The 16,176-nt window shown below is 42.2% G+C and overlaps 1 protein-coding gene across 8 annotated transcripts in view; it reads right to left on the reverse strand.

The window, feature by feature from the left end:
• The window catches only part of RAB27A (RAB27A, member RAS oncogene family), a 32,266-nt gene that overhangs the window by 15,979 nt on the left and 111 nt on the right, over positions 1–16,176 (reverse strand). For 2 of the 8 annotated variants that reach the window (XM_026793913.2, XM_074549383.1), the window contains exon 2: positions 3,550–3,665. The exons of 1 other annotated variant lie outside the window; for it this stretch is intronic. The gene's annotated coding sequence lies outside the window, so the exon portion shown is untranslated. Of the gene's footprint in view, positions 1–3,549; positions 3,666–13,966; positions 14,338–16,176 lie in introns of those variants that run through there. 5 more of the 8 variants (XM_014267645.3, XM_005487848.4, XM_026793915.2 and 2 more) reach the window with 5 other exon arrangements.

Consider the following 16,176-nt stretch of genomic DNA (forward strand, 5'->3'; position numbering starts at 1 on the left):
GAAACTACAGTGTTTGAGTGGGCTTTTCTTTCAGGAATTGAAAGCCAAGCCCCTACTTCCACCCTATCCTCCCTTGAACAGCTCTGGAACTGCAGCACAAATTACCACTGCCCAAGCCCTCTCCTGAGGCCCTGCTGTCTGCCAAACTACTCAGACAGTGCTTTGGCAAAATGCTGGCTTCAATTCCTGTCCTAGCACAGCTTTCTAGAGCCTCAGGGAAGGCATAATTCAAAAGAAGCACTGATTAGCAGCCTGATCTGCTCAACACAAAGCTTCCATTCAAAAAGCTTGCTGTTTTTCAACCTGAGTTGCCAACAATATTTATCTCACTGCTCAGATCAGAATCCCATAATACAGCATGAATTAGAGTTAAATCCTGATATACAGCAAAGGTTCCTGAGATAAACAGCACAGCAATCCTGAATTCCTTACACTAATTGGTGTTATAGAGGAATATATGAGCAAAGAAATCAAAAAGCAGCACAAGTCCAATGCCAGAGTTTGCCCATACCTTTCCTTCTAGTTATTCCCCGATGGAGGGAGGGGCCCAAGATGGCTGTAGAGTAAAGCCTCACCTGAAACCTGGCAGGTTGCTTTTCATGCTGTAGGTGCCTTCCTAAATAATTCTTTCATAACATTTCAGGCACACAAAGCATCCTCAAGTTTCACTTGAACTGACCTACAGTAACAGGCAATTCCCTACCTCTACCCTTAGAAATCTTCAATTAAAATTCAGAATGGTTCTGTTTATAGCTAATAGATGGCTTAGGCAGCAGTAAGCCTAAAGACTATAACCCAAGTTCCAGAAAAAATATACAAAGCTTTTCTATGAAAATAAATTGCCAGTCAGAATGCTCTAATTGATCCAAGCAGCGCAAGTTTCCTGTCAAAAACTGTCAGGGAAATGTGTATGCAGTTATCACACCACAGTGCATACAGACTGTGCTGAAATGTTGTATGCTTGTGAGGAACTCAAAAATCTCACACAAACTGCCAAACCAACTTCACAGAACAATTCTACACCATAACTGAGAAGGGCATCAAACCTCTGAAATGAAGAATGGAATATAAAGGGCAAGTAAGAGGAAAGAATTTATTCAGCCGTGCCCTTCCTGAGCACAAGTCACAAGAAAATGGGAGTACTGTCCCACAAGAATTTCTATATGAAAAGTCTCATTAAAGTAGGTGCTAGTGTTTCATCTTCTGCTAAAAGACTGGCTTTGGCTTGCAGCATTTGGTTTGATTTTAAATCACTGCATGTGATTTACTATAGAAGAAACTAAGAATCCAATAATGAGATTTCAGTAAAAATAAATTAAGTTTGGGAAAAAAGAAAATCTCAGCACTAATCAGCACAGCTGCAGTGCCTATGGTGGAGCTGTGCTAACCAACCCACTCACTCCCAGAGAATTGCCTCACCAAGATCCCAGTTTTCCTGTTTATAACAACAGTTGCATCACAATATATCAAAACAGATTTTTAAAAAGAAATTGTATCCCTGTGTCACAGTGTTTAAATAAATGCAGAAGCAGGAACTATAGTGTTTCTTAGTTATGAAGTAAAACATTTTAGAAGACCAAATAAAAGTTACTCCTTTTTCTCCTTCCCGTTGTCTAGAGCTTATTTTTCTCCTTCTACTAAGATACTTCCAGATCTTTTTCCATTAACTAGTTTTAAGATTTTTTGAGGACATTCTAAGTTTTCTATAGTTTCTGAATTTTTGTTGGTCTTTTTTAACTTTTTTTCTTCAGGAAAAATGTTACTATTTCTCTTTAATGCCATTGTTAGTGACATGCTAAATGAAACCCAGCTGAATTAGATTCCCAGTTTGTCTTTACCAGGCTTAATTACTAAGGCTATTTTGTTTAAGACTGTTATAAATGAAAGACACATTGGAAACATGCAAATACACTAAAATCCAGGAAGACTGTGGTGAAGGAAAGGGTAGCAGCACCAAATGCTAGCATATTGTTTTGCACTGTAAAAAATAATTCCAGCATCATCAAAATTCAATCCTCAAATAACTCAGGCTATTAGAAATCACTGCACTAAAATGTGCTAGAAATAGTTTCTGTAACACATTCTAAATACACATGTAATGCAATAAATGAAAGTATTATGTAACAGTAAATTACAGTGAAGCAGCTACAACAACCAAGCCATCCAAACAGCACAGGAAAAACAAAAACAGTAAGCCAAGCATCAATGTTTACATAATCCTTTTTCCCATTTATTTTATATCAACTTTTCATACACTGGGGATGACTATAAGGAAACAGTAAGAAAATATGTTTATTGAGCTACATTTATTAATTTCTCACTTCTCTGTTATAAACAAAAGTCAGCTGTTGATGATCTGGAGGAGAAAAGTCATCTTAAGACATTCTATGCTAGACATCAAATAAAACCCTGGGAAAGCCTTGTGACCTCCAGAGAAGTGGAGAAGAATACTGTTCTGTTCTCTGAACAAGTCCTCCTTGGTTATTTGCAGTCTATAAAAACTGGAGTTTTGGTTCATGACTAGGAAAATGCTGGTAAACACAAGGCTAAAAAGGATACTTGATTACAAAATCATGCTTGGGGTGGCATGGCATGACTTAGTCAGGTGGGTACATATATTCTGAGTTTCTTCCAAAGGAGATCCAAAACACAGTAATAACAGCCCACCTTCCTATTGCTTTTATCAGAATTAATTTTAAGACTCAAGTCATTACTATGCGATTGAACAAGGAATGAGCTAGATGAGCTCTCATGGTTCCTTGCTAGTCAATTTTTTTTTTTTTTTTGCAATTAAAAGTAACAGCCTGTGCAACACACCATGTTCATCCCTTTTATCATCCCTTCAGCAAACATGATAACAAACATGTTGGTGCACAATGCAGTTAAAAACCCTGCCATTCTAAAGGACTGTTTTATTCAGTATAATTTAACTTGAAATGCTAATAGGAACACAGGAAGAAACAGGGGGGGAAAGTTCAAGCACTGCAACATTTGAAAATACTGTGTTAGTCTGCTCAGTATTTTCAATGTTTTTTGCACAGTACACTTTCCTATCAGGGGTCTAATTGTACCTTCCCTGCAGAACAAGTTTGCCACAGAAGACACTGCAGAACAAGTTTGCCACAGAAGACAATGTAGGCTGATGATCTGGGACCAGCACAGGCATCTTACGGCTCCTGGATCCAGACATTGCTTGCTGCAGTAATTTTATTTATTTTGTTAATAAACTTACCCTAGTTTGTATTTAAGTCTGACTGATTTATTTATGAAAAGCAAAGACTAAATACACACAAAAGAGCTGCAGTTTTGTCATTTAACCCCAAAGCCTGTGTTATGTAAACCAAGTGTACTCCCCAGCTTTACATTTCCCTCTAGAGCAGGAGGATGCAGCAATGCTGAACTCTCGAAGTCAGAATATTCCAGGCAGCTTGTTAAAGTGCAGCAACAGTGTTTCAAAACTCTGAACAGAACAGCTGGCACAGTCAGCTCAAGGAAAACAATGTAATAAATCTTCTGAAAATAAACAGAAAAGAGAAAGTGTTTACATACCTATGTTCAACAGCTGAATGGATCTGTAGTTTTCCAAATGTGCTTCACTGACAAGTTTCCTGACACAGGTCAGATCTCTTGAATACCATAGTCATGCAAAAAGAGCCATTTCTCATCTACAGGAAGCATCAGCAGAGAAAGAAATAAAACCAAAATAGTGTAGTTCAGACTAACAGCTCCAATATTCACAGGGCATGGGAAGCTGCCAGCCCCACACAAACACCCTCCCCACCTAATTACATTCAGCTGCTTGTCATGTGGTCTTGCTGACCGATCAAGTGATCTCTTTTCCCCCTTTTAAAAGTGAACAAAGTAGCTAACTAGATCTCCCTCAACCAGGTAATACACCTCGAACCTTTGCATAAACCACTGACCCTCCTCCTTGTCTTAGGGAGAGGAAGTTGCAATGTGGGAGCACAACTTTTTCAAAGTATACCCAAAAAATAAAATACAGCAAACACAGTAGTTTACTATATTGAAATACAGCAAGCACCAAAGTTCCCCAAACTGGTTTTATTTCTCATCTTTACGGACAGCAGAAAAACCTCCTGATTACAAAACTGGCAAAGACACCACAGAGAGAGACCATGGGAGCAGAATCTGGAAGGATTTGGGAGGACAGTGGCAGCTGTACCATTGGGCTTTGTAGGCATCTGTGTCCAGTCCTTTCTGCTGAACCACTTCTGATGGCAACTATTGGAATATGATCCCGCAACACACTGCAACAGGCAACAAACTCCAAGAAGAGATCAGAGTGAGGATGTTGCCAGAAACTTTCTGAAACACAGACACTAAACCTACAAGTTCCTGTCCCTGCACAGTGCTAAGAGACACATGCAGACATTTTAAACATTTAAATAACTTCAAGGAAATAAAGCTAGTGCTTTAACATGTAAACCAGCTCTTCAGTGAGTCAGTTCACAAGAGGCAGAATCCTGCACCAGGCACTCACTGCACGGAGAGCCCTGCACTGGGCCCAGGGGATCAGACAGGACCTTCACAGCCCCTGCAGCCCCACAGGGGGGGTCCCCTCTCAGACACCCCAACATTAGAGATGCTCACAGGAGAGCACTGAAGGCTGTGCACAAAGCAACTTTTGCACCCACGGTGTAAGATTTAGCTGATGTGAGATTTGCAGACAAGTGTCCTTGCACAATCCTTTCTTGTCTCAGTTTCTTTCCTCAAGCTGCTTCAAGAGCAGCAAAGAAAGGAAATTAGGGTGGTGTCTCCAGCTAGTCTGCAATCTTATAATTTAAGAAGTGCTGTAGACAGGCTGCTACAAATATTTAACATATGGATTCATCTACCAGTAACAAAGACAACTCCACAAGCTTCTTAGCTCTCACTTGTTTCAGTGCTCAACTATCTTGACTCTTTTCATTTGAATCAAGGCAATTTTTTTTCCTTGCCATGGTGAACATCTAAGTTATATTATACAGAGCTGGAACACTTTTTCCTGCCCTGCCTTAGCATTTTTCCAGCATTAACTAAAATCCATTTCTTTGACATTTACTTACAGGTTGTAATTTTTAAAACTCTATCCATTCTTGGCTCAATCCAATCTTCTGCAAATTTCACCAGTTTTAGAGGGAAAGGCCCTTTTTTGCTCCCATATGCAATTAAAAAACAGAATTGTGCTCAATTTTCAGCAACATGCACATTTTTCATCTTTAACTGCTTGCTTCCCTGATCAATACCAGCACATTTGCTTAACTGTGAAGAAATATTCAGACCACAAGCACACTAGAATGTCTGGTAACTGCTCCAGAGTGCAGAAGGAGGAACAGGATAAGAAGTGTTGACAGACAAAGCAGCAGTTCTCCTGCCATGTTGCAAACAGCCCTGGGGGGTAACTACACACACACTAAGCACAAACTGTCCAGAAGCTTCAACCTCAATCTCTCTCAATGTAAATGGAGTTCAAACTCTTCCATACAGTCAGATATTTGCCATCTTTAATGGGAAAATAAAACACTAAAATCTGGGGATTATTTATTAATTATTTCAGGATGAAATGAGGCTGTTTAACTTGTCACTTATCAGCTTGGTGTGAGGAACACCAACTAACTCTTCCTTCCTTCCTTCCTACCAGGCAAGGCTTTTATCCACAACAGTAAGACTTTGCCAGAAAGGTACAGCTGAAATAAAGCTTTCTTTGTGAGGGTGAAGTTATGTTGATCTCCAACTGGAGAGTTATGAACTGGGAGGACATCAGTGTTTGGTTATTTATAGTCTCTGTTTTTAAACAAACACGTTTGCAGCCTCTCAGCAAGTGCTGCCCAGGCGCTGAGGCAGCCGTGCTGCAGGGGCAGGAAGCAAACACCAAGCAAGCAGCAACAGCTGGAACAGGAACCACTGCAGGCAGCCCGAGGTGAGCCTTCCTCCCACTGCTACCCCAGCCCTGGGGGCTTGTAGGAGCTTGGGCAATTTCTTACTTTATGTAGGGCATCAAAATTACTGAAACTGTGAAATGTAGTTTTGAAGCTCCAGCTCTACAAAGGCATACCTATCTACTCAGTTATTCAATATTCTCAATGTTTTTACAAGTTTTATGAACAAAGATGATCTGAATTATTTACTTGTAAAACTTTTCTATGCTTTGCAGGCCTAGGAATTTAGGAGAAAATGTGAGGAGTTAAACACAGTTAACAGTGTGGAGCATTCTTCAGTATAAGCATCAGAATATTTGCCTTCACACACTCCTTGAGGAAAGTTGCAGGTGTCCAAACTGTCCTGTAGCAGATGCTTCTATAAGAAAAATGCTGGGTTGTTACCTGCCTGCAGAAATAAAAGACATCTGCCACTGGAGAGAGGACTGGGAGAATTGGATCTAGTAACAACCCATTTCAGATAATGCTACAGAACTGTTTCCAAAGCCAAGAGCTGTGCCTAACATCAGTGTCATCTGCCCCTGCTCTGCAGTAGCATGCCAGTACTTCAGGGCAGAACTGAAAGGACCTGAAAGAAGGAGATAAATTCCATATAAAAGACTTTTTTCTTTTGCTTTCCTCTCCTGCACCAATATCCTTTAAAAAAAAAATTTTAAAAAGACAACCCACACTAACAAAATCAGCTTTCACACCAGAACTGTTATAGCTGAACTTTGCCAGGACCAAATAATGAAATATCCCTTGAGTGATTAAAATAAAAGTTGGGCAGGCCTTCTTGCTACCCAAAGGCACAACTGCTAAATATTTAGCAATATTATAGAGTAAAACTTTAATTATGTTCTTTCAACTGTAAGCCAATCTAAGCAATTTCTAGTAATGGTGACAGAACTTTCTTTTAGCATTGCATGCGATAAAGCATTGGCATATTTAAGATCTATAGCGTTGTACATAAAAAGGAGGCTCTTAAAAATAATCCACTACAAGAGAGTCTCCAGATAACTAACTTCCAAGAATTACCATGGTCTCTTCAACAATAAAAAGTTAACAGTAAAAGCATCAACAAATGAAAAGCATCAATTTTGTTTTCATGGAACATCATATGCCTAAAGACAGGAATCCTTTGCAGCACTTCAAAAAACTTTAGACCAAACTCCATCATCAGAAAAAAACATCAAAAGACTGCTACCCAAATAAGATTTATATATGGTTATATCTGACCTCAGAAAAGATTAGTAAAATTATCCCCAACAAGATAATTGATCTGTCATTTCTGTCAGAACTGCAAGCCTCTGCCTCTACAACACTTTGTATTATGCAGTCTGTCCCAAGGCAAAGTGGAGATGCCTATTCCAGATCTGAATCAAAAGGGGAAGGAAAGAATCCTTTAATATTTGAATCAGATTCTCTCTTATTACAGTTCTGAAATATCAGAAAGAAAATAGTATTAAAAAATACTGTTGTACATGTCCTTGTACAAGATGGTACAACACCAAGAAATGGTCAAACAAGGTTTATTTAAAATAGCAATAAAAAATGTATGAATAAACATGATTATTTGTTTTGAGTGAAATGTGCAAATGTGAGCAATGAGCAAATGTGATGATTTTGTATGCAGGAAATGGTATTTTGGCAACATTCACACTACTCAAATTACATAACCTGTACTCAAAAGAACATTTTACCTAAAGATGGATGAATTATTTGATGTGCTACAGTTCTTCTGTGGGACTGTGTTGGTTCCCATTTTGTAAGACCCAGGCAGTGCAGGCCTGAGTGCATGCAGGGAGCACCTGGAGCAGCACTGCAGGAGGCACCAGCAGCCCTGCACTGGGTGAGAAGCTGTAAAAGCACACCAATAATCTGATGTCTCTGTCTTCAGCCTGAAGAGCAACAAACTTCATTTTAGATCAATGATCTTTATCTACTTTAAAGGGTTGATGACTAAGTCAGCTTTTTTAATTAAAAAACAGTATGTTTACAGGAAGCTGCTTTGCCCATTTAAAGGAACATGTGCACTACAGCTACCTAAGAAAGGATTTTCAATGTTTTACAATCCTATATTAATACAGCTTTGAAAGTTTCTGTCATATTTTTATCCACACTTCAGCTTAATGGATATGTGTTTATTCTTGGCACTAGCTGATCCAACATATTGTTTGAAAACCAATCTCAGTGGAGCTGGGTTTTCTTTCCAGCACAAGGATATCCTGTTCACATCTTTTCTGATCTACTTAAGAGGGCAAGTGGTTCATCATTCTCCTCACAAGCTGTCAACAGTGCCTTTTGCACTTTACCTCTGCTCTCAGGAGGAAAAATGGAAAGGTTAATTATGTGAACTATGTGGCAGACAGAGAAGTCTGCTGCTTCTGAGCTACAGCAAAGTATTGCTGCTGCAGTGTATTGTTTGATCTCCCATGCAACAAAGCACATGAAACCAAATGAAACACCTGGGATGCCTATTTTCTTCTACCTTTTCTTAAAGCATGAACACCATTAACATGAGAGCTCCTTCATATTGCCATGTATTCAGTGACTCCCCAGGTTAACTAACCTGACTGGTTGATCTGCCTTCCTCCAGGCTGTGCAGGAGGAACGGGTGGGCTTGGAAAGGTGGTGATTCTGCAGTCCCTTACCAAAGCAGGTCTGGCAGTTCCATTGGCCCCATTCCACTCCCTGGGTGACTCTCAATTACTAAAAACGTTACTGCTCCCATTCTTCATGCTCCCACAGGATGCTAGGCTGAAGAAAAACTCCCTAAGGCTCAACACACCACACTTGAGATTATGAATGCAATAAGGACTTCTTGGAACAAAGCTCCAAATTTGCAATGCAAAAAACAAAGCTGAAATGAGGACATGCCTCTTAGACTGGTTTCCTAAGGAAACAAAGCTCATTAGAGAGGGGCAGAGACACTGAATTTCTATTATTTCTGCCTTCTCCCCCAACATTTGAATCTGCTGATCAGCTTTAACACTTTTACAGAGGGGAAGAAACCACAAAGATCTGAACTTCCTGAACACTTTGTGAAAAAATGGCAAAAAAATGGCAGCCTGGATAAAGGGAGGAGTGGGATGTGTGCTTCCCCTGAAAACTGGCACTTAAGAGTTTCCAGTTCTGCAAGGGAAACCCACCAGCTGCCCAGACTGTACCTGCTGCAGCACATACTGTGACAGCCATTCAATTTTACATTTACTTTCAAGTTGGATTTAAAAGACACTATATCTATTTTAAAAGCAAATTAAATTTAAGCACATCTGTTATTAAAAAGCGAATGGAATAAATCCAGTGATGTTTCACCACATCAGCAGTTTAGATCTGGGGGAGGAGGAGTTGTCTTCTGTTTCAAAACCTACTGAAAAGCATGATTCCACTTTTGCAGCACGCTCTTTTCACAGGCCTCCCAAAGCCTGCTCTGCAGCTCCTCCTGCACACAGCAGGCTCTGCAGCCCCGTGGGCTACCCAAACTGACAATTCTACAAAATTAGCAAACAAATATTTATATTCACCTCTTCCATTTCATAGATAAAGAACATTTTAAAGACTATTCCTTTAACAACTCTAGCTTAATTTAATAACTCCAGCTTATATTTATCCAATCTAAAATTACAAGAATTTTGCTACGAAATTCAGAAGAAACACAATCAGACAGTACTATCTTCAAACTTGGTTAACAGCATCTCTGTACAGAGATGTCTATCCTGACACCATTCCAAGAAAAAATATGGAAAAATTAAGTATTAGTCAGACAGTCCATGCCCCGACAGAAAAGACCTGTCAAGCTGAATCAGTGTTAGAGGAGAAAGTCAGTGGAGCATGTGCAGTTATGTGCACAGGATCTGAAAGTGCTGCATGAGAAAATCTGTTGGAAATGGATAATACCAGCAGAGCTAGGACTGCCCTGATACCTGTATTTTGGGTCACATTCAGCCATGCATAAAGTTTGGTTAAAACAAAACTAGTGGGGGTGGGGGAGGAGGAATTATGATTAGCCTTCACAATAAAAAAAAAAAAAAAGCCACTATAAAAAGACCCCAATTATACAGTTTTTTTCCTATAATCTGCATTCTGAATGTTATCTGGGTTTCCAAGCAGACATGGAAAGCACCAGCCACTGGCAAGACCTGTAGCAGCAAATCATCTCTGCAAGCCCTGCATGAAAGCATTGCGCAGCACAAGCAGTGCCACAGCTGCGAGCCTTGAGCGCTGCCCTGAAATGCTCAGAACGCACCACGCTCCATGACAGCCACACAATTATCAGCAGGGATCTCCAGGAGAAAGGTCATTTCCCTCAGCAACTACCAACATAAAATACCACACCAGCAAGACTGCTGGAGACGAGAAAACCAGAAAACTTGCATTTTAATTCAAAAAAATGAATGAAGTTTTCTTTCCCCCCTACCCACCATACATGTTTTATTACTCCTTATCACCACTAGCAGCCTTCAGTCTAGTTCAAATATTCCCTTTCCCCAAGGATATTACTGGAATTAATTGTTTTCCTCCTTTCAGTTCACAGAGCAACCATTTTCCTTACAGTCTTTGGGTGATAAGGGAACCAAATGAAATATTCCACAGTTATGAAAATGAGTCAGGGTTTAAGAGTGAGACTGAGCTGACTTTGGACAACAGCACTTCTCCAGAGAACCTTCACCACCTTCTAATGACATAAGCTTAATAAAAGTATTATAAAAATTGTACATCCACTGTTTTTAATTTTGCTTTACATTCTGCTGTTTCTAATTCAAACCTGAAAGGAGCTTACATACCTGAAAGCCTATCCTTTCCAACTAAAACTGCCCTAATAAAAGGCATTTCTTCTACCCATGGAGCTCTCCTTACCTGAAAGTATTACTGAAGAGTCCGTTTTCATCTACTTTGCTATTTATTCCTTTATCCTTTTATCACCTTTTAAACCAATAGCAGTACACAGCTGAAAAACTGCAGTCACAATCTCCAAACTTAATTTGGGCTCAGCTACCTGATTCGTGTAGTAGTGTCCTTGTACCCATCCAGTGTTCCATTTGCACATAAAATATTTCAGCAAGGTGTGCTCCTTACAGTCCTCTCGTACACATATCACATTTACACAAAGAATTACTGCAGAAGTGTACAGTTATCCTCAAAATACTTTATGCAAGTGCCCACAAACTTAACTTTTAATTTTAAAACACTGATTACATATTAACCAACTTCTTTTGTCCATTGCAAATCACAGATTTCTGGAGAAGCTCCACTCCTGCTGAGTTTGTATCTTCACTGCTGCTTCCCCTTTGCTACTACCAGTCTTCATGTTGTTTTCCACAAGTGCCTTTTTCTGACATGTCTTATTCTTACCCATTTCTCCTCAGTAAAAGTATCAGACACAAAGAAAGAAAACAGCTATGAGAAATGGGTTTGCAAACTCATCAAAATATCACTGCACTGGTTTACACTTTGATATTATCCTCAGAGCCATAGAAGCAAGGACACTCGCCTGGGTGTTTTTTTCCCTCCTGTAGACTAAAATACTGAAGAACTTGTTAGGTCAGCTCCAGAGTGCTGAAATGTGCCAGTATGTGAAAAGAATTCCATCACCCAGGATATGCAAAACTGTCACACACCCCCCAAAGCATCTCCAGCCCTTTGAAGCCACACCAACACCACAGGAAAAAAGTGTCCTGGTTGTTATATGTCATATTTTAATCTACATGCCATAAGGCTTATTAGATTGGAAAATAAATCACAGGCACTGAGACTACTTATTACTATAAATCAAAAGTACATTCTGATGCTTTATGTATGAAAAGAAAACAATGTAAGGGTGTTCCATAAAAGAAAGTCAGGGCTAGGACTTATTCACAAAGCTCCACTGGAGATAAAAGGATCATTCAATCATTAAGTGATCTCAGCTGATTTAACATGGTTTAAGTTAGTCCTGCCTCCTGACAGGGATGCAGTTCTGACTAAGAGAAAAAAAGAAATGAGGAAAAGAAACCTCGTAACCAGATGCTATATCCAGAGAGACTGATTGGGAATATAATTGTATAAATAGGAAAAAAAAGTGTTTCTGCTAAAAAAGCTGTCTTATAGGTTAGAATTTATCTATCCATGCTGTACTTAAACAACTTTTTAGGCATGTTTGAAGCCAGTGCTGTAAACTCAAAGATTGTATCTGCAGCACTGAGTGGTGTCTACAAAGCAAAGGGAGCAAAAGCAAGTTCCAGAGTACTGTGTACACCCAGCTCAGGAAAAGTTCACCTATAAGTACCTAAATAATCCTCTGCAGGATCCACCACATGCGCAGAGCACAATAACGCAGCTTTAATGCAGATGGGAATATTTGATTAATTTTATTAATTATTTATAAATGCAACTTAATTACTTGCTGAGATATCAACAGGACAAAAGGAGTTCTCATTCTTTATATTCCACCTCTAGTGCCAATTTTGCCTGTTTCTTTAGATTAAATTAAATTCTGTGACAGACTGATCCTAGTAATGGTGTAGATCTGCAAGTGCGGGGTTATGCTGGAAACTAACAGACCTCTCTGGTCATTTACCAGCACGGGAGATCCCGGGCAGGAACAGCAGACCAAGAATTCAAAGGCACAGGGGTTACTGCATGTAATATTTGTTTCTGTAAATGTCAAATGCTACTTAAGAATTCTTTTATCTCACCTTATCTTCTCTTTGAAAGAAAAGGAAATGTGTAATCGAGTGATAAATTAATGTGTTCCCATGTTTAACGAGAGGGATAAAACAAACTTACAGTCTGGTTTTAGACATCTGGGTGCTCATGGGAAATTTTGTTAACTGTGAAATTAAACCAGTGTAAGTTGTAGCACACCCTCTCTCCCAAACTCCTTTGTGCAAGAGATTAAGTAGATGTAAAATCAGAACCCTGAACGAGAAACACAGGAACATGCTGTTCTTTTTTCCATCTTTTTAACCATGCTTTTGAAACATTCATTTAGCATTACAAATACCATTCCTACATTTACCTATCAACATTTGAAATGCATATTGCAGTATATGCTATTCCCTGGCTGGAAAATACTTGGAACACTCACAAAATTAGTAAAAGTCTGTGACAAGAAAGAAGGGCTGAGAGAAGAGGTCTATGTCAGATCTAAGTTTCCAAGAAAGGGCAGTATAGATTTTGGAGAGTTTCAAAGAAAAACCTGTAAGTGCAGCAACACACCACCCTGCAGAACTAACTCCAAACATGTTTGTGTTATCCTGATGAAAATCTCCTAAGCACCATCTATGAGGGAAGTGTTAGAAGACTCAGAGTCAGAAAGCTCAACAAATTCCTGATACATGTCTAAGACATAAAAATTGAGTGGTTTCAACAGTTCTAAGCATGTCCTTTATACCTTGCTAGCACCATCAAAAATACCACATATATTAACATACTCTAGTTACTTACAGTTAGGACAATCAATAGGTGTTTCTAATGGACTTAGTTTTCTTTAGATCCAAGATCATCAAAGTGTAAATTCAGCCCAAGCAGTACAAATCAGGCTGAAGGGCCTTCTCAGCATGAAGCCTCCCTTACACAAACACACAGTGCTCAGAAAGGAGCAACAGGTCTGTTGATAGTCACGCATAAGATCTGAGTCCCGGCTAGGCAGATATAACATTATCATAGTGCTCTCACAACGACTGATCATTTTTAAAGCCTTTTTAAAAACCAGACATGCAGTGCACTCTCCTCTATAGAAGAAAGGCAGGTGTAGAGCGGTGGCAGCTCCCGCAGCAGCAGCAGCGCGGGAAGGAAGGCCCGAGCGGGGCTGTGTGCCGCGCTATCGGCAGCCGCCGTGAGGGGAAGCACCTGAGGGGCGGCCCAAGGCCGAGGCTAAGGACAGCTCGCTGTCATCTCCGCAGCGAGGCCCCTTTGTCAAAGCCTGAGTCGCTGTTCCGGAGCCGTGGGGCTCCAGCACGCAGTTCCCCGCCCGAAACACTGTCCCGGGGCTCTGACCTAGCCCTCTGCCAGCCGAGCCGAGCCGTCCCTGCTCGCTGCCCTGCTCGCCTCCCCTGCCGCCCTACCTGCCCGCCTCCCGGCCGCCGGAGCTCCCGCAGCCGCGTCACGCCGCACCTGCCTTTTTTTGGGCTCCGACCGTGTCTTTTCCGTCAAGGCAACATCACTTCCCGTACAGCCCGAGGTGGGGGCGGGCCGGGCGGCACCGCCCCGGCGTGTCCCGGCCCCGCCGCGGCCACCTGGGCGGGCTGAGCGCGGCCCTCGGGCAGCACCGCGCGGCGCTCAGGGGCGTTAGCCGGGCTGGCTCCTCAGCCCTTCCCTCCTCACCTCCCTGAAAGATCTCGCGCGGTTGGTAAGAATTCATGAGAGGCAAAACAGGTTTTGCAGCGAAAATCCGCCGTGCCTGGTTAATGCACACCACTGTGGTTTAATGAGTTCTTCCTGCCGCCTGCTGGCTGCCTGCCTTCCCCCGCGAGGGAAGAACGCTCTTGACTCTCAGCACTTTAAACCCGGCAGTCTCAAGAATTCAGCAAATCTTAAGCTCAGTTGCATCAATAACCCTTCCACCTGCATCCCTTCAGACACCCTGTTTCTTGAGGCTTTTCAACTTCAACTGCCATCTTTATGGACAATTCTAGTCATTATATTTACAAAGGAAGTGCCTTCTAGACCTGAGCTACACCTCTTCAAAATAACCTTTTCAATACTTAGTGGTACTGTAAAGAAAGCTGCCAGAGTCACTGCAGTAATTCAGTGATGGCACTGAACTTTTGTGGCAATATGTAGCATTTCCTGATAGAATCAGGGAATGGTTTGGCTTGGAAGGGGCCTTAAAGACCATCTGGTTCCAATCCCCGGCAGAGACAACCTTGCATTAGACCAGGCTGCTCAAAGCCCCATCCAGTCAGGCCTTGGACACTTCCAGGGATGGGGCAGCCAGAGCTTCTCTGGGCAACCTGTGCCAGTGAATCACCATTCCCACTGTAAAAAATTTCTTCCCAATATCTAATCTAAACCTGCCCTGTTTCAGTTTAAAGCCACTGCTGTGTAATGTCATGTCCAAACTGCAATTGCTGCACTCAACTGCATTCTCCCAGCCCATCTTCTACTGCTACCCTCCCATCTCAGCTTCTATACCAGTACCTCCACCTACAACATTGTTCCTGGCTTAAAATATAGACACACAAACATTTCTTTCCTCATTCTGTCCAAACAAGATTGTGTTAAAACCAAAACCTGGCATAAGTTTGTCCCAAGATCTCCTGGGTTTGGTTTCTTTTTAGATTTACTGAAGTATTGAAGTATCTACTGATTTTGTTTCCCGAAGTCTCAGATTCTATTCTGTCAGACTAATCCACACCTACTCCAAGGGCCATGCTACCTTCCTGAGCTACACACTGAGGCTCTTCTTAAGGACAACCCATTTTCCAGGCAGATTTATGTATTCAATATCTACTGTAGCCTCACTCTGTCAGGACTGACATCTGTGTATAAGCACATGTGGTACATGCGTTTATGTACATATGGCCCGGTCTGATTATAAGCTACCAATGTTGGGTGCAGTTCCCTTCTCAGCCATGTGCACAACTGCTTCCCCAACTGAGCTGACGTATTAAGAACTGACACCATGAGAAGCAGAGAAAAATGGTATTTATCACTTGGAGGATCAGATCAGAGGCAATCCAACAAAACCCATGAAGCATAACGACACAGCAGCAGCTTTCTTTTTCAAGTTTCCTGATGTCATTTAAATTTAGAGGAGAAACTGCCCTTCAGACATTTAGCATGTCATCCATGATTCACTGACGTCCCGGAGTCTGGTACGAAAGACGCAGGCATGCAGCTGCAGCGGGCGGGCGGCTCCAGCGCGGGGCCGGGCTGCGGAGGCGGCTCGGGCGGGACGGCCCCGGCAGGTGACGGTCGCGCCGGCTCCCAGCGGCTCCATTGCCCCCGACGGACGGGGCGTGCGAGGGCCGGGCTGCGAGGCGATGCCCGGGAACGGCGCCGCACGCCTCCCTCAGGGCCTCTTGTCAGGCGCGGCGTCCGGCGGCGATGCGGCGGGGCCGTGTGGGGCCGCGGGCGGCTGGAAGAGCGGCCCGTAGATGTAGAGCCCGCTGGCCACGCCGAGCGCCACGGCCACGGCCACGTGCTGTAGCGGCAGCCGCCCCCTCATGCCGGCCGGCGCTGCTGCCGCGCTCACGGACACGCGTGGGGCGGGAGGGCGAGCACTGCGGGGCGGCCCCGGCTCGGCGTCGGCCCGCAGCCCCGGCGCCCTCAC

This window comes from Zonotrichia albicollis, chromosome 11 (assembly GCF_047830755.1).
Source record: "Zonotrichia albicollis isolate bZonAlb1 chromosome 11, bZonAlb1.hap1, whole genome shotgun sequence".
In the NCBI taxonomy this organism is placed as follows: Eukaryota; Metazoa; Chordata; class Aves; order Passeriformes; family Passerellidae; genus Zonotrichia; species Zonotrichia albicollis.